The sequence below is a fragment of the Uranotaenia lowii genome, chromosome 2 (assembly GCF_029784155.1).
Source record: "Uranotaenia lowii strain MFRU-FL chromosome 2, ASM2978415v1, whole genome shotgun sequence".
Taxonomy (NCBI): domain Eukaryota; kingdom Metazoa; phylum Arthropoda; class Insecta; order Diptera; family Culicidae; genus Uranotaenia; species Uranotaenia lowii.
The window spans coordinates 133921977-133946739 of record NC_073692.1 but is presented as its reverse complement, the minus strand read 5'-3'; the positions used below and the strand labels follow the sequence as shown (position 1 = coordinate 133946739).

Genomic DNA, 24763 nt, shown 5'->3' with positions numbered 1-24763 from the left:
AATTTTTTTGAGGACGTTGAAGCTGGGTATACGAATCGCGGGAATGTACTTAAACGAGTGTGGACTCTGAAAAATTAAGTTGAAATTTGTATGGTTCTGCAATATAATTGGAGATTTTAATCTATAGTATAACAGAACGAGGTAGCTTCTTTTCCAAGGAACGATTTGTTTTCTGGAAGAATATGAAAATGTAACTTTTACTGACATCAAGGATACAATTGTAAGACATCTTATCAAACTTGGAAAGCGATTTTCAGATCAATTTCCAGATCTGTATACACGTTCTGCCAATTGTCGATATCTTTAGAAATGTGAAGTTGCTCTGATATTAGAGGAACCCTTAGGTCTGTCGGCAGCAAGTCTTGAACTACGACGATCTTATACTGAAACTTCTAAACTGTATTCTATTTGAGAGTAAACCAAATCTGTTGTGTTTTTGAATGACAAAACCTACAACAGGTTCCAATATAGCGTAAGAAGAGACGATTAAAAATTGCTCTTACATAAAAAAATAACAATTTTTAAGCAATTTTAGCCAACATTAAATATTTCTCTAAAATATGAGGAAAGAATGTTTTCAATTATTCTACGATTCTACGATTGCGTATTTTTGTACCTCGCCATGGGGTAAAATCAACTTTCACAAAATATTTTGGGGTAATGATGAAAATAGTTTCCCGATAGCTGTTAACGAATTTTTTAACGTTTCGCGGGACTCGGGAATTCCCGTTTTTGGTGACTCTGATAGAATGATTTTATTTTATTTATTATCTCTTATTTTTGCACCATTCGAAAGCTTAGACTTTTCCCTATCATTTGTGCTCAAATTTGAAATAATCCATCGGGGGGTCTAGAACATTTTTTAAAGAATTTTCACCTTCTTAATGGTTTATTCAAAGGCGAAATCATACAAATCACTGTTAAAACACTTGTCTCACCTTAGCGTTGTTCTAACTTATGACATCATCTAATCCAAATTGAGAGAAAAAAGTTATAATGTCGCAAACACAGTGATTATTATTTTATTTAAAAAAAATCTAATAAAACTCAGAAATTGTTAAATTTTATCTACTAAATGTATCTATCTATTTATTTTCTTGCGGGATTGATTAAATTCCATCACTGACAAGAGTCCGCTGAACAGGTTGAATATTACAGTAAGTACCTTATCCATCTTCTGTTATAATTAACTCACGTACTATCAAAAACTAAGAACGATGATCAAAACTGAACCACTTCTCACTATTTTGCATGGAGTTAAGGGCACGAAGAGTCGTAAATAGCTAGAAAAAGCACTCTCTGTGCGTTTGTTCTTTCGATCGCTTCCAGTTTTGTTAGATAATATTCTCAGAACTAGAACTGACTGAGAGAAAATAATTTCGAACGAGTCATCCTGATCGGCATTGGAAAGAGTTGAGAAGTCATCGCGTTCTCATCATTGATATTCTCGCGCGAAACTGATGATACTTACTAGTTAATTTTTATTCATCTTAATGTACATTCCCTTTCTTTATTTTTAGTTGAAGGGTTTCTTGAAAAATTTCTTTGCCATATCTTTAATTTGAAAAATATTAAACCAAGTTTTGAAATGTGAATTCTTGAGGAAAAAATTCATTTTGAACAAGAGAATTTATTCAAAACACAGAGTTAATGATTGAATTTGAATTTAAAAAATTTAAAATTTATTTCAAAAGTTCCAGTGATGAAAGTCGAAAGTCAGAGATGAAATCAAATTTTATATTAAATTTTTTCCTATAAAAGTTGAATTTTTAATTTCACAATATAACTTTTTATATTAATTATACAAGATGTTCATTTCATCTTTGAAAGCTTATAGTGACAAAGTTCAGGCTAGGAAATGGGTGATTTCTTAAATGATCAATAATAAGCTGGTAGAAATAGAAAAAAGAAACTCTATTGAAAGAGCGCTTCAAAACCGCCAAAGTTAAGCTTTATAGTTGCTACTTAGAATTATATTTGGAACTTTTTAACTAAAAATGATGATCGATTCAAAAAAGATTGTTTAAAATATCAAAAATAAGTGAAACATTTAGAAACTGTCAAGTGCATGATATAAAGTTCGAAATTTCAAGCTTTAATATTTTATCGCTGTCAATTTAAATATTGGATCCTGGCAGTGACAAAAGATAGAAACTGTGTTTTCAGTTCAGAAATCAAAAATTCAAATAAAAAAACAAACAAACAATGACAAACTTTTTAAAATATTTCAAAAATACTTTAAAAAAAGTTTGACTATAATTTATATGAAAATTTCTAAAAAATAAACTTTGAAACTCGGTAAATTTATTTGAAAATACAATCAAAATAGGAAGATCAAAAGATAGGGTTTTTTCTTTTAAGATGGATTTTTTTCAATAAAAATTTATTTCCATTTTGAAAACTTATTTATACAGTTTAATTGAGAACTCAAGAATTCTGTATTCTCGTTCCTAAGTTAATTTGGTAGATTTTGGCGTCCTGAACTAATAACTTATGAACTAACAAATCTAAAATAAAGAAAAAATCTGACTCTGAATTTGATCATAATGATGATAAATGATTCAAATTAGTTAAATTCTTCAGTTTTTTTTTAAAATATCATAACACGTTTATGTGACATTATTGAAGAAAGTTTCAAGAAAAGTTTCATTTAATTTAACTTATTTGTTGAACTCTGCAAAATTATTTGATTTTTTCATTTAAAAATATCGAATCTTCAATTTGGGTTGTAAGTGCACCTAAACGGGATAACGCACGTCATCCTTTCAAATAAACGAATTTCAAATCAAATCAATTTAGGTTGAAATTTTTTCAAAAAAATCGTTGAAATTTCATATTTTACAGAATTGGGAAAAGTAAACAAATAGAAACTTCTCTGACTTTTTTTTCGCAGACATCAAAATTACTTGTGGTTTTAGGAAAAGTGGATAATTAATTGAAAACCTTTATTTTTTTTTTCTTGAATGATGTCTATCTAAAACTAATCACGGTGTGTTTCGTAGAAGGACTTAAAGAAAAAAAAAAATACAGTAACGCTTATTTTTGCATGGGCTGAAAGTAGAGCCTTTTCCGGTTCATTTCCACCAAAAATTAAAATATTTGGTCGGTGACCCTCCATACAAGTTTTTTTTTTGAAAATTTTCTATTTGAAATCTTCAAAAAAAAATATACTTTTTTTTAAAGTGTTTATTTATTTCAGAGGTGATAATTCTCTTAGATCAAATTTTCAATATTTTTGAATTGAGCTAGTAGCTCATTAATCTTATTGAAAACTTTAAAAAGTTTTAAAAATCATTTCAAACTAGTTTTAAAAACGAAGACAATGGCACAAAAATATCTTCTTATCCTAAAATTTTAAAATCAGCTGGCAAATCCTGACAGCAGTCTGAGAGGGTAAAACTATCTTAAATTATTGGAATTATCTGGAATAATTTAAATCAATTTGAATCCATTATCTTTAGATATTCTGATTGTGGAAGCACTGGAGTGTATTTTTTTTAAAAAAAAGCTCAATGATTAAGAAAATTAGATAATACTAGGAATCGCTATTACTTTTTTGTGACAACGCTTATCGTGAAGCGATCTGGAGTAGAGACATTTGTCTTAATTTAAGCTTTTAAAAATTATAAAAAATCAATATTCAAAAGTAAACGATCCGTTAATTAAAAACAATTTTTGAAGAGAATTCAGTTTTTATACATCTCCTGAGTCAAATGTCTTAAAATCCCATTTGCACTTCAGACTCAATGCAAGTCACTACAGAAAATTTAATCTTGCTTAAATTTTGCATGTTACTTTCTTTGATAAAATGATCATTATAAACCCTGTAGTGTTTAATAAAATGTTTTATTTCTATTTTTAAACCCAATTTTAGGAACCCTCCTGTACACTGTGATTCTCCATGTTTATTCAAAGCATTTCTTTTAAGATTTAATAGTCCTAGCTTCTACAATTTTCAACCCATTATATTATTATAATAATCTTTTGAACTTTTTGTTTTAAATTAAATTTTAAAGTTTTAAGGATTTTGGATGACGGAAATGGATGAATCTTGTCTAAAACTGTGATAAGTTTTAAATTATTCCAAAAAAAAAAATGCATTTCTCTCTTTTTGTCGATCTAAGAATTACAAAAATCAACTGTTTTGTTGGCAAAAGTGAATTGCAAATGATCGATAGCAAACTAGCCTAATACGCGTTAGATTCATCATGTTTTGTTGTTACCATACTAATTTTAGTTATTCTTCTGAACACTGGAGTTCTTTTTTTATTTTTTTATTATTCATTAAATAGAACATTAATGAAGCATTAATGTAACAGTAAAAAAATCATAGTTTTGACAATTTTATACCAGATGGGGTTAAAACCTCTAGAAATTAGTTTGAATAGAAATCCGTGAAAACTAAAAAAAATAAGATGCACAAATCTGGTCTTAAACTATCGACGATATTGAATCTTCTTCTGAAAAAAATAGTTTTGCATCTTTATTCCATTAATTAAATAATATCAACAGTATTTAAATTCTTACACAAAAATGAAGTTCAGATGATTGATAGAAAATTTATTCACCTACAATATACGAAGAAGAAATTTGTAATTGCGAAAAAGTAAAAGTAAATGGATGTTGTGTAGTCAAAGGTGCACGAATAACAGTGCAGTTACTTTTACTTTTAACTAAATTTTGTTTTAAATTTTGTAAGTGGCCTGCTGAGATTTGTTTAAATTTTAATCTGAGGTAAAAGGAATTGAAAAAAAAAATCTAAACATTTTTTTATGCGTATTCATATGCATCTGAGGATACAAATATTGTGGAATTTATTCAAAGAACAAGTTTGAACAAAAGAAACATTTTTTTAATATTTCGTAAGAATCAATGGATGTTTGACTGTTGTTTTTTATGTATCTTTAAATTTCATTTAACCAGAATTAGATATACACATATGAATTTAAGTTTAAGTTACATTTGGATAACACCAATTGTAACAAGGATGTTCCAAATAATAAATTTCAAATAAAATTTTCACATAAAATAAGTTTTTCAATCCAAAGATTAGTATCTTTCTAACGTTGAATTTTTTTTTATGTTTCAGAATTACAAAAACTTGAATAGAAATGAAAAAAAAATTGATTTCTAAAGAAAACAATTGCAATTCCATTGCATTGGAATAATTTTTCAGATTGAAAATTTATAAATTTAGACTATAAATCTTCAAAAAAACAAATCGTATGGGGACTCACCGACCAAATATTTTAGTAGTTTAGTAGTTTTGCCTGGAAATGACTCAAAAAAGGCTTAATTTTCAATTTCTGAAAAAATTAGTGGTACTGTTTTTTTTCTTTTAAACATCTTCTAGAAACACACCGTGTAATTGCATATTTGGATTCAGAGCATCCAATTTATTAAAAGTTAATTCTTAAGGAATTTGCACCTCGGAAAAGTGTGAATTTTTCGGCTTTGTGTTATTTGTTAAACCCTTATCAATGTGCGCATTAGAAAGAATTGGAATTGGTTTCTTGATGGATTTTTTATTTTACTGGAAAATAAGTAATGGAAATTCGGAGTAACGGTGGTTTCGAATTCTGAACTTTTTTGGTTACACTTCTGAATAAAATCAATTCTAAAGGCGAGTTGAGGTTTTTTGTGTCAAGATTTGAGTTTCAATAGAAGCACTTATTTTTAAACACCTTTTGCGATCAAGTTACTGAACATTTTACATGGAAAAAATCTGAACCCCTAAACCCCGTTCGCACGGCCTTTATCCTATCTTTGTTAAGTTTTACTTTTAGTTACTAACAGTTTAACATGTACATATATATTTTCCTTGGAACAAACAAAAATGGTTAAACATTACCGAAAAAAAACAACACCGCGCATCCAGGCAGCTGCCGTGTTTATTTTTAGCGCCTCCATCCTTCTCGATAACCGTTGGAAGCCGTGTGATCATGTTGCGGCTGCTGTCATTCTCATTTTCGATACCATAGCAACCCCTCCTCCTCTTTGTGTTAAAGCCATGACATTTAGCTAGGATACGAAACTTTACAATAACTAAGTTACATGACGGTTTCGAAAACTGGCTGCAATCAACTGAGAGGGTGGGAATGTTAGCTTGCTTTTTTTTCCTGCTGTGTGTGTCTCCTTTTCCGCGAATTAGAGGTGTCTATGTGTTGCTGTTGCTGCACAGTCGAACTTTCCTAGCCCTCGCCCTCGAATGCAACAAGAAACGGGCGTCGTTCGCTCGCCATGGCGGTGGTTCATTTACTTTTTCTTTTTATATTATCCCGATTTCCGTTGCGCGATAACATTTGACCCTCTTAACGTCCCTCTCTGTCTCGGTCGACCATCAGTCAGTCAGACGGCATCAGCAGGGTATTTTCAAGCTTCTGCCGCGCGCGTCGCCCTGATGATTATGACGGCGATGGCATACATAACATACATAAAGTAAGTCTAGAGAGTCGACACATCGCCATATGCGCTGCTTCAGGGGTTGCATTTTCTGTGGCCTATAGGCGTAGTGCATTTGCGTGCGCTAAACCGTTAGAGGGAAGAGGGAAGAATAAGCAAAAGATAACGATGCAGAAAGGCATCGAAAGTGATAGGGGTCAGCCGGAGGATTGAACCAATAATGTATGGAGCAGATTAATAAAAATAGAGTCCGGGACGCTGAACAATTCCACACAATATCACTGAGGAATGAAATTAATCAAACGAAACCCAACTTCACAGCTCTCACAGGACTCTGTCACATAAGCTGATGGTTTAGATGAAAATCATTGAATGTCAACACACTTGAATTGAGGACAAAACTCGCAAGAAGTTAAACATGCTCAGCAGCTGTGACTTTCACTTTTGGAACGTTTCATAAATAGCCCTAATGTGTTGATCTAAAAATTTACCATATGAGGCCCTCAGAGACAGACTCTTCAAACTAGAAAATTTTCTATACTGTGTGTTTTCAGAACCTTGAAAAACGAAACCTGACTTTCGAAAATCATGGCAGCGAATTTTGGATATCGTTTTCTTAAATAAGGTTCTTAGTTAACGAAATGCGATGGATCGATGTTTAAATCTCCGTTATAGATATTAAATTTTACCAATTTTAGATTCTTAAATTTATATATTTTTTTAATTTTCATAAATTAAATGATTAAAATAACATCTTAGTTTTAAGGCTAATATTGTCAATTTTTTAATCTCTCCCCTTTATTCTTTGTAGCAAATTATGATTATTTTGAATTCAATTTTCCAGAATACATTCACACTTTTCAACAAGAGTCGGTTTCAAAAATTTCTGTTATTCGCCATTTTAATCATGATTCAGTTCTGCAATCCTCTTATTCTTTACTTTTGATTCCTGCTCTATGTTAAAATCTAAATCCTTTTATGCGACGTGTTATTAAAAAACAACACTAACTTATTCAAATTATCTCGGAAATCAGTGAATAATTTTGAGTAGTTCATTCTGAAAAGATTTGTTAGAGCTTAAAAGAAATTGAACCGTGGTATTTTTGTTACCAAATTCCTATAAGTGATGTGTGAAAAATATCACAAAAAAAGTTTAGAAAAATGGCAAAAATGAAATTTGATTTTTAAAGTTAGTTTTTCAAAACCACTGCATTTTGACAAATTTTGATATTTTCTGAAATTGAAAATTTCAAAAATTAGATTTCAATTTTGGAAGAGTGCTGAAAAGAACTGAAAATTACGTTAAAAGTGAGTTTTAAAGAGATTTAAATAAAAAAATTATGAAGAAGAAATGAGAATAGGATAGAGAGTGCATAAGATAATTGATAAAAGTTGGGTTTCAAAAATATTTACAAAATAATGAAAAGATATAAAAAAGTTATAGAAAAAAAATGAAAAGAGCGTTGTAAAGAGAGATGAAAAGAAAAGTGCATAGAGAGATGTGAAGAGGGAAGAAAAAAAAATGTTAGAGATATGAAGGGAGAGATGGAAAGAGAGATGCAAAAGGAGATGAAAAGAGTGATTAGAAGAGAGATTAAAAGGGAGATGAAAAGAGGGATAAAAAGAGAGGTAAAAGGAGAAATAAAAAGAGAGATGAGAAACGAGATGAAAAGGGAGATGAAAAGAGAGATGAAAAGAGAGCGGAAAAAAGAGATGAAAAGAGAGATGAAAAGAAAGATGAAAAAAGAGATGAAAAATGAGATGTAAAGAGAGATGAAAACAGTGATGAAAAGTGAGATGGAAAGAGTGATGAAAAGAGAGATGAAAAGAGAGATGAAAAGGGATATGCAAAAAGAGATTGAAAGAGAGATAAAAAGAGAGATAAAAAGAGAGATAAATAGAGACATAAAAAGAGAGGTGAAAAAGAGATGATGAAAGAGATGAAAACAAAGATTAAAAGAGAGTTTAAAAAAGAGATGCAAAGAGAGATGAAAAGATAGATGAAAAGAGAGATGAAAAGAGAGATTAAAAGAGAGATGAAAAGAGAGATAAAAAGAGAGATTGAAAGAGAGATGAAAAGAGAGATGATAAGAGAGACGAAAAAAGAGACGAAAAAGAGATGCAAAGAGAGATGAACAGAAAGATGAACAGAGAGATGAAAAGGGAGATAAAAAGAGAGATAAAAGAGAGATAAAAATAAAGATAAAAAGAGAAATTAAAAGAAGGGTGTGAAAAGAGATGATAAGAGAGATGAAAAGAGAGATGAAAAGAGATATGAAAAGAGAGATGAAAAGTGAGATGAAAAATGAGATGTAAAGAGAGATGAAAATAGAGATGAAAAGAGAGATGAAAACAGAGATGAAAAGAGAGATGAAAATTAATATGCAAATAGAGATTGAAAGAGTGATGAAAAGCGAGATAAAAAGAGAGATGAATAGAGACATGAAAAGAGAGATGAAAAAGAGATGAAAAAAGATATGAAAACAAAGATTAAAAGAGAGTTTACAAAAGAGATGCAAAGAGAGATGAAAAGAGAGATGAAAAGAGAGATGGAAAAAGAGATGCAAAGAGAGATGAACAGAGAGATGAACAGAGATGAACAGAGAGATGAACAGAGAAATGAACAGAGAGATGAACAGAGAGATGAACAGAGAGATGAACAGAGAGATGAAAAGGGAGATGAAAAGAGAGATCATAAGAGAGATAAAAGAGAGATAAAAGAGAGATAAAAAGAGAGATGAAAAGAGTGATGATAAACGAGATGAAATGAGAGAGGAAAAGTAAGATTAAAATAGAGATGAAAAGAGAGATGAACAGTGAGATAGAAAGAGAGATGAAATGAGAGTTTATCAGGAAGATGTAAAGAGCGATGAAAAGAGAGATGAAAAGAGAGATGAAAAGAGAGATGAAAAGAGAGATGAAAAGAGAGATGAAAAGAGAGATGAAAAGAGAGATGAAAAGAGAGATGAAAAGAGAGATGAAAAGAGAGATGAAAAGAGAGATGATTAGAGCGATGAAAAAAGAGATGAAAAGAGAGATGGAAACAGATATGAAAAGAGAGATAAAAAGAGAAATGAATAGAGAGATGAAAAGAGATATGAAAAGAGAAATGAAAAGAGCGATGAACAGTAAGATGAAAATGGAGATGAAAAGAGAGATGAAAAGGGAGATGAGATGAGAGATGTAAAGAGAGATGTACAGAGAGATGAAAAGAGAGATGAAAAGAGAGATGAAAAGAATGATGAAAAGAGATATGCAACAAAAGATTAAAAGAGAGATGAAAAGAGAGATGAAAAGAGAGACGAAAATAGTGATGAAAAGAGAAATCAAAACTGAGATTGAATGAGAGATGATAAGAGAAATGAAAAGCGAGATGAAAAGAGAGATGAATAAAGAGATGAAAAGAGAGATGAAAAGAGAGATGAAAAGACAGATGAAAAAGGAAATGAAAAGAGAGATGATAACAGAGATGAAAAGATAGATGAAAGAGGAGATGAAAGGAGAGATTAAAATTTAGATTAAAATGGAGATTTATAGAGTGATGAAAAGCAAGATGAAAAGAGGAATGAATAACGAGATAAAAAATGAGGTGGAAACGTAAAAGAGATGAAAAGAGAGATGGAAATAGAGAAGAAAAAAAAGGGATGAAAAAAGAAATGAAAAAAGAAATGAAAAAAGAGATGAGAAAGAGAGATGAAAAGAGAGATAAAAAGAGAGATAAAAAGAGAAATGAAAAGAGAGATGAAAAGAGAGATGCAAAAGTGATGAAAAAAGAAATGAAAACGGAGATGAAAATGGAGATGCAAAGAGAGATGAAAAATGAGATGAAAAAAGTGATGAAAAAAATTTGAAAAGAGAGATTAAAAGAGAAATGATAAAAGTGATGTAAAGAGAGATGAAAAGAAAGATCAATAAAGAGATGGAAAGAGATATGAAAAGATAGTTGCAAAGAGAGATGAAAAGAGATGCGAGAAAAGAAATGATGAAAGAGATGAAAATAGAGATGAAAAGAGAGATGAAAAGAGCGATGAAGGAGAGATGAAAAGTGAGATGAAAAGAGAGATGAAAAGAGAGATGAAAAGAAAGATGAAAAGGGAGATGAAAAGCGAGATGAACATCGAGATAGAATGAGAGATGAACAGTAAGATGAACAAAGAGTTAATCAGAAAGATGTAAAGAGAGATGAAAAAAGAAAGGAAAAGAGAGATGAATAGGAAGATGAAAAGAGAAATGAAAAGAGAGATGGAAAGAGAGATGAAAAGAGATATGCAAAAAAATATTAAAAGAGAGATGAAAAGAGACATGAAAAGAGAGACGAAAATAGTGATGAAAAGAGAAATCAAAACTGAGATTGAAAGAGAAATCATTAGAGAAATGAAAAGCGAGATGAAAAGAGAGATGAAAAGAGAGATGAATAAAGAGATGAATAAAGAGATGAAAAGAGAGATGAAAAGAGAGATGAAAAGAGAGGTGAAAAGACAGATGAAAAAGGAGATGAAAAGAGAGATGATAACAGAGATGAAAGAGGAGATGAAAGGAGAGGTTAAAATTTAGATTAAAATGGAGATTTATAGAGTGATGAAAAGCAAGATGAAAAGAGAAATGAATAACGAGATAAAAAATGAGGTGGAAAGAGAAACGTAAAAGAGATGAAAAGAGAGATGGAAATAGAGAAGAAAAAAGGGATGAAAAAAGAAATGAAAAAAGAAATGAAAAAGTGATGAAAAAAGAGATGAGAAAGAGAGATGAAAAGAGAGATGAAAAGAGAGATAAAAAGAGAGATAAAAAGAGAAATGAAAAGAGAGATGCAAAAAGTGATGAAAAAAGAAATAAAAACGGAGATGAAAATGGAGATGCAAAGAGAGATGAAAAAAGAGAAGAAAAAAGTGATGAAAAGAAATTTGGAAAGAGAGATTAAAAGAGAGATGATAAAAGAGATGTAAAGAGAGATGAAAAGAAAGATCAATAGAGAGATGGAAAAAGAGATGAAAAGATAGTTGCAAAGATAGATGAACAGAGAAGAGAAGAAAGGGATGAAAAAAGAGATGAAAAAAGAGATGAAAAAAGAGATGAAAAAAGAGATGAAAAAAAAAAAGATGAAAAAAGAGATGAAAAAAGAGATGAAAAAAGAGATGAAAAAAGAGATGAAAAAAGAGATGAAAAAAAATGAAAAAAGAGATGAAAAAAGCGATGAAAAAAAAATTAGAAAGATAAAAAGAGAGATGAAAAGGGAGATGAGAAAAGTGATGAAAAGATATTTGAAAAGAGAGATGATAAAAGAGATGTAAAGAGAGATGAAAAGTAGGATGAATAGAGAGATGGAAAGAGCGATGAAAAGATAGTTGCAAAGAGAGATGAAAAGAGAAGAGAAAAAAGAGATGTAAAAAGAGATGAAAAAAGAGATGAAAAAAGATATGGAAAAAGAGATGAAAAATGCGATAAAAAAAATGAGAGAGATAAAAAGAGAGATGAAAAAAGTGATGAAAAGAGAGATGAAAACGGAGATGAAAATAGAGATGCAAAGAGAGATGAAAAAAAGTTGAAAAGAAATTTGAAAAGAGAGATTAAAAGAGAGATGAAAGAAGAGATGTAAAGCGAGATGAAAAGAGAGATGAAAAGATAGATGAAAAGAGAGATGAAGAGAGATTAAAAAAGTATAGGGAGAACTGTTTCAACTCAAACTGTTGAAAAGAGAGTTGAACAGATAATTTAAATGACGAAATTTGAAAATTCCAAAAGATAATTGCAAAGAGAGTTGAAAAGAGAAAAGGAAAGAGAGTTGAAAAGAATCAAAATAATGTTGAAATAAAAAGTTAAAAGATAAGAAATGATAATTTTTGAAAAAGAATTGAAAAAAAAACAGTCGACAATACAAATGAAAAAAGATATAAAAAAATTGTTGGAGAAAGATTTGGAAGGAAGGAAAAGTGGAGAGCTGAAATGAGATTAGAAACAAGACTGAAAAAGTTAGTGAAAACAATTAAATGAATAGTTGGAAAGAGCAATACAAACAGAGGTAGAAAAAAAAATTGTTAATGAAGAGATGGAATTTCTAGAGAGAGTTAAAAAAATAATATAAAAAAAGAGATGAAATGGCAGGTTTAAATTTACTTAGATTCAAAAGTACGTTGAAGAGAAATTTGATTAATGAGCTTAAAAGAAAAAAGCTTAAAAAGAAGGATAAATAAAATTGATGAGATTTTGGAAAAGTGTTGAGGAGAGAGTCCAAAGCTCTGCAGAGTATAAAACCACAACTTGAAAAATGGCAAGACCTATCAAGCCGAGATGAGCAACGAGTCATCACCCGGATCCGTATAGGGCACACCCGATTGACTCATGGACACCTGATAGCGAAACATCCTGCACCAGTTTGCACCTCTTGCAATACCTCGTTGTCCATCAAACATATTTTAACGGAATGTAAAACATACGACGCTTCAAGAAAATATTTCAAGATTAGTGAAAATCTCAGTTATATAATCAATAATGATATTGAGTGTATGAACAATCTAGTGAAGTTTCTTAAAAAAAAGCTTATTCAAAAAAATGTAATATAAATTAATATTAGTTATTACGTGAGGGTAAAAGTTCAAGACTAAAAACCCTCTTTAAATAAATGTACAACAACAACAACAACAGTCCGAAGCTCAAATAGAACATAAAACGATGATAAAAAGAGTGTAAGAAAGCAAAAAGGATTAGAGAAAAAAAGAAAACAAGAAAAAGCGAAAGAAAGGAAAACAGATAAAATAGAAAGAAATAAAAAGAAAATTATAGAAAGAACGATGGAAAGATAGATAGATTGTGAAAGATAAAAAACGATTGATAATGAGATAGAAATAGATTAACAGTCTACTGCATGGACTATGAATCGGTTGAGAAAAAAATTAAGTCACCGAAAATAACTTTACTGATTAAAAAATTTAGGCGAAAAAAGCAAAATTGTTTTTTTAATTGGTTTTTTTTGTTTAAATAGTGTAAGTTAGTGAAAAAGATATTTTTTTTTAAATTGTTTGGGGTTTTACCATTTCTGATAGAATTTTTGATGCATTGAAATTGTTCGAAATCTTTTACAGTACAGAATAGTGCTACAAACTGTGAGAAAAAACTTTCAGGTCATATATGGGCTGCATCGCTGCAAGCTTTGTATGGAAACTTCATTTTTTTTTTTAATTTTTGCTCCATAACTTCTTTAGTGGTTTTTTTTCTGTCTTAATAGTTATAAAAATTTTGGAAGTGATAAATTCTGTCCTGAATCAGCGGAACTAATTTTTATTTTGTACGGTAATTTGTATAAGAAAACATCATTGTTAGTGTGATAATATACATATTACTAGCCCAAGATCGAGTATGTAATTCAAATATTGGGTTTGGGATATGCATAGTTCGGTATTCTGGATTGTTTTGCTGGATAACATTTACCTTCTAACGTAATCATTTAGAATTTAATTCATAATTTAAGCATTGTGAAAGTAACAAGTTTCCTCAGTTTATTACTTTCTGTTTCCGTAGTGAGAAGTAAAAATAAACAAAATTTTCAAAACAAGTTCAAAAGAACTGTTCTGCTGATTTTGGTGTCTTCAAATTTCACAGCAGCAGTCTCAGCTCCAGGAATGACGCTTCAATGAGCCAGCATTTTAGTGTTTTGTTTCTGCTTCCTGTCGCCCGACTCATCATGATCGCTTCTTGTTGGAACATGTCGTCGGTGGTAATGGCGTTGTGGCGGCGTCGAGGCGACACCGAAGGCGATCAAGGCACAACTACCTACCTATAGATGTCTACTTCATCATATGGGGCATACCTACTCGTATGCTACGCAGTAGTTTCGATGCTGCGGAACCATTAATGCCAGCATAAAATGCGTGTTTTTATGAGATGCCGTCTGCTTTACTCCGGTCGCCAAAGAAACGACGAAACGAAAGTTTCCTCTGACTTGCACATGCTGGTCTGGTTCGGTTTCATTTCATTTTATATATTGTGGTGGGTATTTATATTTATAAATTTCAGTCAGTTGTTTTGCTGGTGCTGCCGCTTTTCCCGAATGGCAATGTTTAATTTGAGCTCTAAAACAAAACCACACAGATCGCTTTCCTCCCGAGCAGACTCCAAAGAAGGCATAGGGCATTGGAACCTAGTTTCAGCGAACAAGTTATGACATGTTTTTTTGAACTGTGCTATGATAATTCTGATGCCTTAAAATAACACGATGTTGAAAATATTATCAAGACAATTTATAATTTATTACCCAAAATAATTTGATTATCATATTCTATTAGAAATTGTAACAAGCAAAATAATCAAAACTATAAATACTAATTCCAAATGTAATCAGTTAAAAAGAGAGTATAAAATTCAAGATTTCAGCTTTACATTTAACAACTTGAAAGTTTGTAACGTGTAATATGCACAAATGACAGAACAAAACTTGGAACTGACAGTTAGAAGATCACGAACCACGGTTTTCAGATCCATTTTCTGAACTGTATGCAAGAACATAAAAATTCTTGAATTTCTATCTGATTGAAGATTTTAAAATTAGAAACCTAATTTTTTTTTACAAAAAATACTTGAATAAGATATCGTGAACCGAGTCACACAAAAAAAAAGAAAAAAAGATCCTCTAAATCAAGTTTAAAAAGAAATTTAGAATTTAATAAATAAAACTGGAAGCCAAAATAAAGTAAATAATATTATATAACAAAAAAAGTGAGTTAAAAAAATTAAGCTTGAAAAACGAAATGAACAAAGGATTCTCTTTTAAATGAGGAATGGGTAAAAACTCATAGAAATTTAGACGTTTAGTGAAAATCATACAAAACTGGAGAAAAATGTATAATTAGATAAGGATAAAAAAAATGGAGATAAGAATATTGAGAAGAGAAGAAATATAAAAGAAGAATATAAAATGAGAGAAGAATATAAAATGAGACAAGAATTTGAAATGAGAGAAGAATATAAAACGAGAGAAGAATATAAAATGAGGGAAGAATATAATATGAGAAAAGAATATAGAATGAGAAAAAAATGTAAAATGAGAGAAAAAAAAATTTAAATAAGAGAAGAATATAAAATGAGGAAAGAATATACAATGAGAAAAAAAAAAATTAAAGAAGTAGATAAAATGAGAGAAGAATAAAAAATGAGAGAACTATATAAATTGAAGGAGAACATAAAATAAGAGAAGAATATGAAATGAGAGAAGGATATAAAATGAGAGAAGAAAATAAAATGAAAGAAGAATATAAAATAAGAGAAGAATATGGTATGAGAGAAGAACATAAAATTAAGAAGAATACAAAATAAGGGAAGAATATCAAATAAGAGGAGAATATAAAATGGGTGAAGAATATAAAATGAGAGAAAAATATAAAATGAGAGAAGAATATACAATGAGAGAAAAACCTTAAATGAGATAAGAATCTAAAATTAGAGAAGAATGTAAAATGAGAGAGGAATATAAAATGAGAGAAGAATATAAAATGAGAGATGAATATAAAATGAGAGAAGAATATAAAATGAGAGAAGAATATAAAATGAGAGAAGAATATAAAATGAGAGAAGAATAAAAAATGAGAGAAGAATATAAAATGAGAAATAATTTAAAATGAGTGAAGAATGTAAAATGAGAGAAGAATATAAAATGCGATAAGAATATAAAATGAGAGGAGAATATAAAATGAGTGAAGAATATAAAATGAGAGAAGAATATAAAATGAGAGAAGAATACCCGCATAATCCAATACCGTACACTTAATCTTTTGAATTATTTGTTTCTGATTACCTTAATAGTCATGATTTTTTTTGCGACTTGGCTTATGGCGTCTTTGCTGAGAATGATAAAAAATGAATACTGAAAGATACGATGAATCATCTCAGACAAAATATGTATGAATTTTCGGGCATCTGAATGTAAAGTGTCTTCGCTGCTACTGTGATGTCACGTAAGAAAAAAAAACACGAGGCAAGAGAACCCGTACGGTTCCGAAAAAAACCCTTCGGATATGGCCAGAAACACCATGGATAGCCGTATCAGAACCGGAAAATGAGCGCATCGGGGCCGACAACAACGCAAGCGATGAAGGTGAGTGAACAAACTGTTTTGTTAGGCGAAAATTTTCAAATTTTTCAACCCTCCGTAGACAGCTCGGAAAAATAAAACAGATGCAATAAACTCCACCACCCGGCCGGACTAAAACCGAAGCAGCGCCAACCATGGTGAACACAGGGCCGTATGAAAGTGGAAGCCACTATAATCAGAGGGAAATTTCCGATTGTCAAGCCACCATATGGAGACTACAGTATTTCTTCTAGGCGCTGAACGTTTATGGATTCAAGGTAATAATTTAATAAAACACTATTCTAACTAGAATGATTTAAATTTCGTTTCGATGTTTTGCAGGTACAGTAATCTGGATTGGCAAAGCAAATGCTGGTGACGGGTCTAGAAGAAATTACTCTCGTTCGAACAGGTTTGAACAAATTCCCAGCAGCAGCCGTCACTCCGGAAGAAACCACAACCAAACAAAATGCGCAAATTCTGGCTGGGTTTGTTTATTTGTCTGGGAAGCTGCAATGGTGCCGTGGTAGCAATCAAATTCTGGCTGGGAGGTTTCGCAAACCAATGAGTGGGTACCTTTTAATCATACATCTCGACTAATTGTGCTGACTTAAAAATTGTATTTTCCAGGAAATGACTGGAGGGTGGAACAGCAACGATGGCATGGCCCAGGAAACAGAAGACAGAGTTTACACCGATATGCGGGAATGGCAACTAGGAGGAGCAAAACGCTTCCTTCGCTGAAGCAATCGCTCCATTCCCGTATCTGTTATTCCAACTCCTAGAAGCTGTGCCAAACCTGGGTCGAGCTGGAGGAATCGGTTTGTAAACATCGTCACCAGACAGAGTTGCTCCTTGCTCGAGTTGAAAGTTTCTAACAATAGTGATAGTGGTAAGGTTTTATTTGGAATAGCTTAGTTCAAATTTGTAATTTATAACATTCGATAACTTTACAGCCTGCTGTTACCAGTCGACCGAATTGAAACAACATTTAAAAAAAACAACGGTACGCTGCCTGCTGACCGAGCTGGATCCACCATGCCCTCAGTCGAGAACGACGACATCAGCAGCAGCTCGCCGAAAATGAAAATTGTCCAAACCGCAACAGGCAGAACACCTCTTTCTCCAGCATTTGTGTGGAGCCATTCATCAGTTAAGCTGCGTTTGTTAGGTCTGGGCGCAACCGGAGACACGGCCACAGCACCCACGCATGAAAGCAACACCCTCGGAGGCTCGTGTGTGGCACCAGCCTTTAACAAGCACTGCATTACTAAAGGATCCGCCAGCTCACACAGTGCACCTTGAGTTCCCGGCAAAGTACCTCTACATATTCTCCAAGTCAAACGGCACCATTTCGAATAGTCGGGCACGTTTTGCGACTCCCTTCATCCGTCTCTTAAGGTGGACCGTTCGGTAGGTCACGAATGCGAACTGTGGGTTAGAACCCTCCCCTCCTTGAGCACGCTCATGAAAAAAGCCGCTGAGATGCTCGCGGGGCTGCTGAAAAATTCAATCTGTCACACGTGTTGTGGATCACTACAAAGGACATCTTCTGTTCAACTTAGGGTCCTTAGGGAATTTCAAAAGCTGATCGACAACGATAAAGCCGCAATCGCCATTCCAGCTTCCAGACAGTGGCCTTTCCGAGCACATTATGAGAACGATGTGCCGAGCCAGTCCGGATTCCGTCAAGGACCTGAAAAGATTTGTCTACAACAAAGATTCCGAAACTTATAATTAGAGTTGAGCGAAGTTGTAAAAATATATTTGTATAAGGTACACCGGGGTAAGTGTGGACGGGTTTTCGTATAGTTCAACTTTAAAAAATCATAAAAAAATCAGCAGTGGAGCAATTTTGATAAATTGACGTTCAATGTGATGCAGGACATGTTTTTTACAAAAGCTGAAGAGATGAGCTCGATAGAAGCAAAGCGAAAAAAGTTATCACGCAAATCGTTATGGACGGCTGGTGTCTTCACTTACCCCGCATTATGGGGTAAGTGTGGACGGTAGATTTTCCCTTTGATTTCTCAGGAAATTTTTTAAAAATTTGTGTTTTCTTGGTTGAAAACGTTACTTTATTGCTCGAACCGTCCAAAATTTTGAAAAAAGTTCATGATACTATAATTATAGTGTGTAATTTATGTTACAACACACGAGATCCGATTTCATCAAAAACACAGAACAAATAAGTACTATACTCAAATTTTCATGATCCGAATGCTTAATATAGCTAAATAATACAACTCATAAAGGATGAAGGACAGAAAATTGAAAAATTGTGTAAACATCAAGTCTTTTTAAAGCCGTCCACACTTACCCCAGGTAGGGGTTGGAGACAAAATTTTAGTTTTTTGTAAACAAACTCTTTTTTCTTAATTTTTAACCGCCGTTTCTTTTCCTAACTGGTTGTTTGGAATGTAAGGATTGTTTCAATGTAGAGTTTTTCATCGAGAGCCAGCTAGTTTAGGAGAAATTTGCAATTGAAAAAGATGCACATCAACTCGACATCGTAGTTGAAAATAGAAAATTCCGAAAAAGTCGCTTTAAACAACCGTTATTGTCTGAATCGTATCTTTTTCACAGTTATTGGATAGATTACAAGTAAATTGAACATTCTGCATCCAAAGTTTGAAAAAATAGTGCGCAGTATTGTTTTCATAGCCATCGTCCACACTTACCCCGGTGTACCTTATGTAATATGTAAGAAATTGTATTGCCAAACGTCTCAATGACTAAAATCTATGTCTATTTAGGTTATTGCGATACTTTAAAAATAAAATAGTATGATAACACGAATCGTTTATTTTAATCTGTAACGAATCGAAAAAAGATCCTTGAAAGATTCACTCTATCGTTATAAAAACTTAAAATGCATGATATAACAACGATTACATCTATCGTTTTGCTACATTTTCGAGAAAAATCTCTCTAGAAAAAAGCAAAAAAATGAATCGTTTATTTACTTAACAACCCGTTCCCTGTATCGTTATTTGTGTCTAAACGATTCCATTTGATGAAAAAACGATTAGCATAATCGTTCATTAATAATCCAAAACCATTAAGGGAATCTTTTGGGTGTCTTGGGAAGAAGATAATGGGGATCGTTATTGAATAATACTGCTCCATGCGGGTATAAAATGAGAAATAATTTAAAATGAGAGAAAAACATCAAATGAGATAAGAATATAAAATGAGAGAAGAATAAAAAATAAGAGAAGAATATAAAATAAGAGAAGTATATAAAATGAGAGAAGAATATAAAATGAAAGAAGGATATAAAATTAGAGAATAATATAAAATGAGAGAAGAATAGAAAATGGTAGAATGGAATGAGAGAAACAATAAAACGAGATATGATTTTTAAGAAAATGATTTGAAAAATTTATAAAAGTAAAGAAGAATTATAAAATGAGATTATTTAGCAAATATGAAAAGAATTTTAAATGAGAGAAATATATTTTTAAAGAAATTGTAAAATGAGAGAAGAATATAAAACTAGAATGTACAGAATAAATTAGTGGAGAGCTGACAACACTGTCAGCATGATGTGTGACCAATTTGTGCAGTGAATTTATTTTTCAAAAACTCATCCGAAAATAAGATCAAAATATACCAATTTTGAGTTCAGGTTCAGTGTTTGTCGGTGTTTTGCTCGGAAAAAGTGAAGTTATACTTAAAAATGTTGAAGAAAAGTTAAAAAGTGTAAGTCTAAGAAAGTGACTGGTTCGAGGGGGCAGGGCTATGCCCTCCGGATCAAAATGGGAGAGTTTCCGGAAACGAGACCAGCATTGAACCGACAGGACGGGAGGAACAGAGCGTGTCAACATGGTTTGAAGATAAGTGGTTTTACATTTTATAATAGATAGTTTTTACGCCAACGCTTTTGGTTTTCCAATAATTTTAAATTGATAATGCATTCTTATTTAGAAGCGTTTGACATTTTCAGGGCGCGAATTATTTCACCTAGAGTTTGAGGGCGTGAAATATTTCAACAAAAGTTTATTCTTTCAAAACTTGCACACAAGTTTTCATGTAAGAAAAGGTTTTGAGCATACAAGAAAAAGCTTCGGCCACCTATATTTCAACAGATGAACGATGAAGCTTTTGTTCGCGTCGATATTCTAGGAGATTTAAAAAAAGCATTGTTAAATGATCGTTGAAATTATCAAACATTTTCTAAAATATGAATTGATAAATAGGTTTCAGTATTTTATTTTAACGACTAGTAACCGTTCTCCCATTAAAGCACAGCATTCTAGTATTTTTTCACTATATTGGGTAACCGGAACTGTGTGATGTCTCAAAGAACTTTTTTCAGCTTTCCGTCGATGGTTTTTTATAATTGTAGCTTAGGGTTACGTTTCCCATCTTTTGTGGAGGAATGGATTTTTTTAGAAATTTAACAACTAAAAAACTTATTTTTTTCAAAGCTCGTGAACTTTAAACAGCAAGTATCAATAGCAGTTTTGATGAAACATTTGAATTGTTATTGAATTTTAAACAGTTTTTCAATGTTATATAGCGGTTGTATTCAAACGTTATTATTTTTTTATTATCATTATTATTATTTTTATTATTTATTCTTCAAATTTCCTGATTCTATTAAATCTAAGCGGATTAAGGAAGCAATCAGTTGAAAAAACGCCCTTTTAGATACTATAAAAATTAGGGAAATGCATATAGGGTAGATTTCTGAATACGGGCAGTTATTTTATTAAGAAAATCGTGAGTTGAATCTCAGCTTATTGTCTTCAAAATGTTTCTTTATTTTCAGTATCTCGAATTAAGAGGTTTATTTTTCAAATTTGTTATTCTCTCGTCATCATCTCGTGAGTGACAAACGCGATCCTTTTCGACGAAATCTCAAAGTGAATTCCAGCAGTATTTAGTGGCGTTTAAATATATTTTTTTTGTTCAATCTATTAGTGTAATGTTCTTTGTTGTTTTCGTTATTAAGTTATGATAATCATACCGTGTGATCGATGCATTTTAGTGATTTTAAAATGTTATTTTTCAATTTCATTTCGGCGACGCTGTAACATTTTGACGTTTTGTGATAGCCCAGAAATGAATAGAGATGGCGGTAGTGAAAAAGTGGGTGTCTTAGCTAGCGTTAGCGTTTCTTTATTTCGGATAAAAAAGTAGAATATGTGTTTTTCCATGACTTCAACCGACCGACTATGGGCTGAAACAGAAAGCTAAGTACAATTTTCTATTAATTTTTTAAGATTTTTTTAATACTTCATTTTTACTAGCATAATATATTAATTTTTGCTTGAAATTAAATTGATTACTTCTAAGATTTTATGAAAACAAACTTAACGTTGTTTAACTAATTCGACGCCGCATATTAAAATTATTTCATCAATCATTGATTTCTAGTTCATTCTTTCAGAACTTTTATTTCAACTAGCATCACAAAGATTTACAGATCTTATAATTAAAAAACACATTTTTGTATCATGCGCTTCAGACAAGTTTTCGGAATAATTAATCATCGTTTAATTATCATTAAAACTGTCGATCAGTATCAGCATTTCAGGATTTATCTTCAAGATTAAGTATTTAAAACTTTCAACAACAAGGATAAGGAGTGTTGAACCACGAAACGATGAAAACAAATAATAATTAGAGGTTTACTAATACTATTATTAGAGTCCTACATTAACTAATTGGATAAAACGAACGAAACGGTTAAAAATCATTTTTATACAAAAGATCGACATCATGAAATTTGTAAAAAATAAATAAATTGATAAAACAGGGATGATAGCTAGGGCTTTGTTTATACTTTCTTTAACATTTCATTTTTAAAACCTTGATTTTATAAGACATGTTTAATCGATTGTTAAATCTATTTTTCGACAGCATCAACGAATTCCAATCGAATTATTAAGTAAAATTAATTAAGTAAAATAATTGTCCTCACTGTTCCATGTCGTATCCTTTAAAAAAATGTTATTCTTCTATTTGGTTTATCATTTGATTCATGCTCTTAATTATAGTATATTTTTATGATATTGTATTTATATTACATTATTTTCACATTATATTTTATCATATCAATAATAGGTATTACTATATATTACTTATTTCATGTTATTCATTGCACTTGCAGATACAAACAATTCTAGAACGAATGCATTTGATAAAATTTTCAGGGATTTACATATTCAACAATATGTTGCATTCATTCATTCAAATAATAACACATTTCGGTATCGAATTTTGAATACGGCGAATGCGCCAACTGTAAACAAATCCAGATAATCACATAAATGCGTTAAACTCTTTATTTGACATCCGAAAATATGATCTCATTTTAATTTTTCTTATTTTAGTGAAGTTAAATTTAATTTTTTAAATAAGGCGAATAGCTTTTTTTATGAGTGTGTAATCCCACAGTTCATTCGCCCATTTCCCCTCAAAATTTCGTCGCGAACAAAAGGGCCAATAGTTATTTCGAGATGGAAAAAGGGCATTGAAGTTTTTGAAATTTGTTTTCCCAGGACGAGGACAAGCACAAATCAGCATTTATAAGATCTTTGAATGTGCTAATGTGTTAATGTGATCATTTGGACCCGCTTTCGAGCCGAAATTTGCTTAAATATTGCTTTTTTAATGAGTGATCCAAAAGGCGAACAGTCATTCTGCAATTCAAAAGGGCGCTCCAATTTGGCGAATGAACAAAATGAGAAAGCACAGTCTGTGGTAAAAGGGCCCACAGTTGTATTTTTTAATTTTTTCAAGTAATTAGTACAGAAAAGCTATATTTATCGATCGGGTGATGAAATTAAGTCTATTTGAAAGGATTTTAGCGTTTTATTTGGGAAAATGATTGTACGCAGCTAAATAGGAAATTGATTTTATTTTCTGAAACTTAGAATGCGTTTTTCTCAAAACAAAGGTCTTGGCGTGTATGCCCTTTTCACAATTCGATACCGATTTCCTTTCAGCTATTGACGTCAACCATAACCCTGTTTCTCATTGAAAACAAAAACATAAATGCTTCTTATTTCATAATTGAATACAGGGGTGTTATACTCCTCAAAACAGCACAATGTGTTCTAGAAGCACAATGTGAGCTCAAGCTTTCTAGAACTGCGCGCACGGCGATAGAATATCTTCTGCTCGCTCTCTTACTGCGCGTCGATAGTCGAATTTTCTGAGAGGCTTCTCACATTGATGAAAAACACAATGAGCTGATCCACTCTGCTCAATGTGCTGCTCAATGTGAACTCTGGGTTTAGAAATTTGCCAAGCACTCTTCTTCGTTATATTTTTCCTTCTCATCAAAAGAAATAAAAAACGATCATCGTTCATCCAGTCCGGCACGAAGACACACCGGCTGCTTGCAAGTAAGAAAATAACTCATAAACAAGCAACAGCAACAACACAAACGAAGTTCGGTCGGGCTCGGCCTGCCGGCTGCCGAGCAGCGATGCCACGAAAATCTGTTCCATCAGTGTATTTAATTCGGTTAAATTTGGGACACGTATGGACGAAGATCAGACTCATTTATGATACAGTTTTTTTTGTGGAAACGGTGTTCGGCAGCCGGCAGGCCGAGCCCGCCCAAATTTCTGCTGTGTTGTTGCTGTTGCTTGTTTATTGGGAAAGAATTCGCTTTCGTTTGTTGAATTCAGCGTTGTGGTGGTATACTGGTACACATTGTGCAGCTCAATGAGCTGAGGGCTACCGCTTCGTAGCTCACTGATTTGCTTCGATGTGGCACATTGATGAACAACTAGCTCAGGCAGTGCTCGGTTTTGCTCTCTCAATGTGCTATGGAAAAATTGCACATTGAGCTCATTGTGCGAGCAAATGACACCCCTGATTGAATATTGTTTTCAAACATTCTTAAATCTACAATTAGTTAAGAATAAATGATTCCTAGATTCTAAATAACTAATGAGTAACCAGAGGTATAAAGGTCTTTAGTGCAGGTATTGTTCTTTGTTAAAATAGAGAAGCCAGAAGAAATTGTTTTTATCATGAATTTATCAAAACATGAAAACATCATATTAAAATATTATTTTGTTTTGCAGCATGACATCTGTCTTATTTTACTGATATCATTCTTTAGGTTCTTTATTGTTATTTTCATTATTAGTTTAATCAGTGTTGACTAGGAGGTGAGAGCGGCTAGGGGATGATGGGTGACCCTGTTACTGTTGAGTTTCCATTGGTCAGTTGAAGAAGAAAAATGAAAATAAATTGTACCAAATAAGTTAATTATATCATGTGTACAATGTACAGTTTTTAATTTCATTCCACAGTCTCTTCAAACGAACGATTTTT

The 24763-nt window shown here is 31.9% G+C and overlaps 1 protein-coding gene across 1 annotated transcript in view; it reads left to right on the top strand.

Moving 5' to 3' along the window:
• Positions 1-619: 619 nt before the first annotated feature.
• The window catches only part of LOC129744391 (inositol-pentakisphosphate 2-kinase-like), a 178989-nt gene continuing 154845 nt past the window's right edge, over positions 620-24763 (top strand). The window contains exon 1 of the mRNA XM_055736898.1: positions 620-1157. The gene's annotated coding sequence lies outside the window, so the exon portion shown is untranslated. The remainder of the gene's footprint in view (positions 1158-24763) is intronic.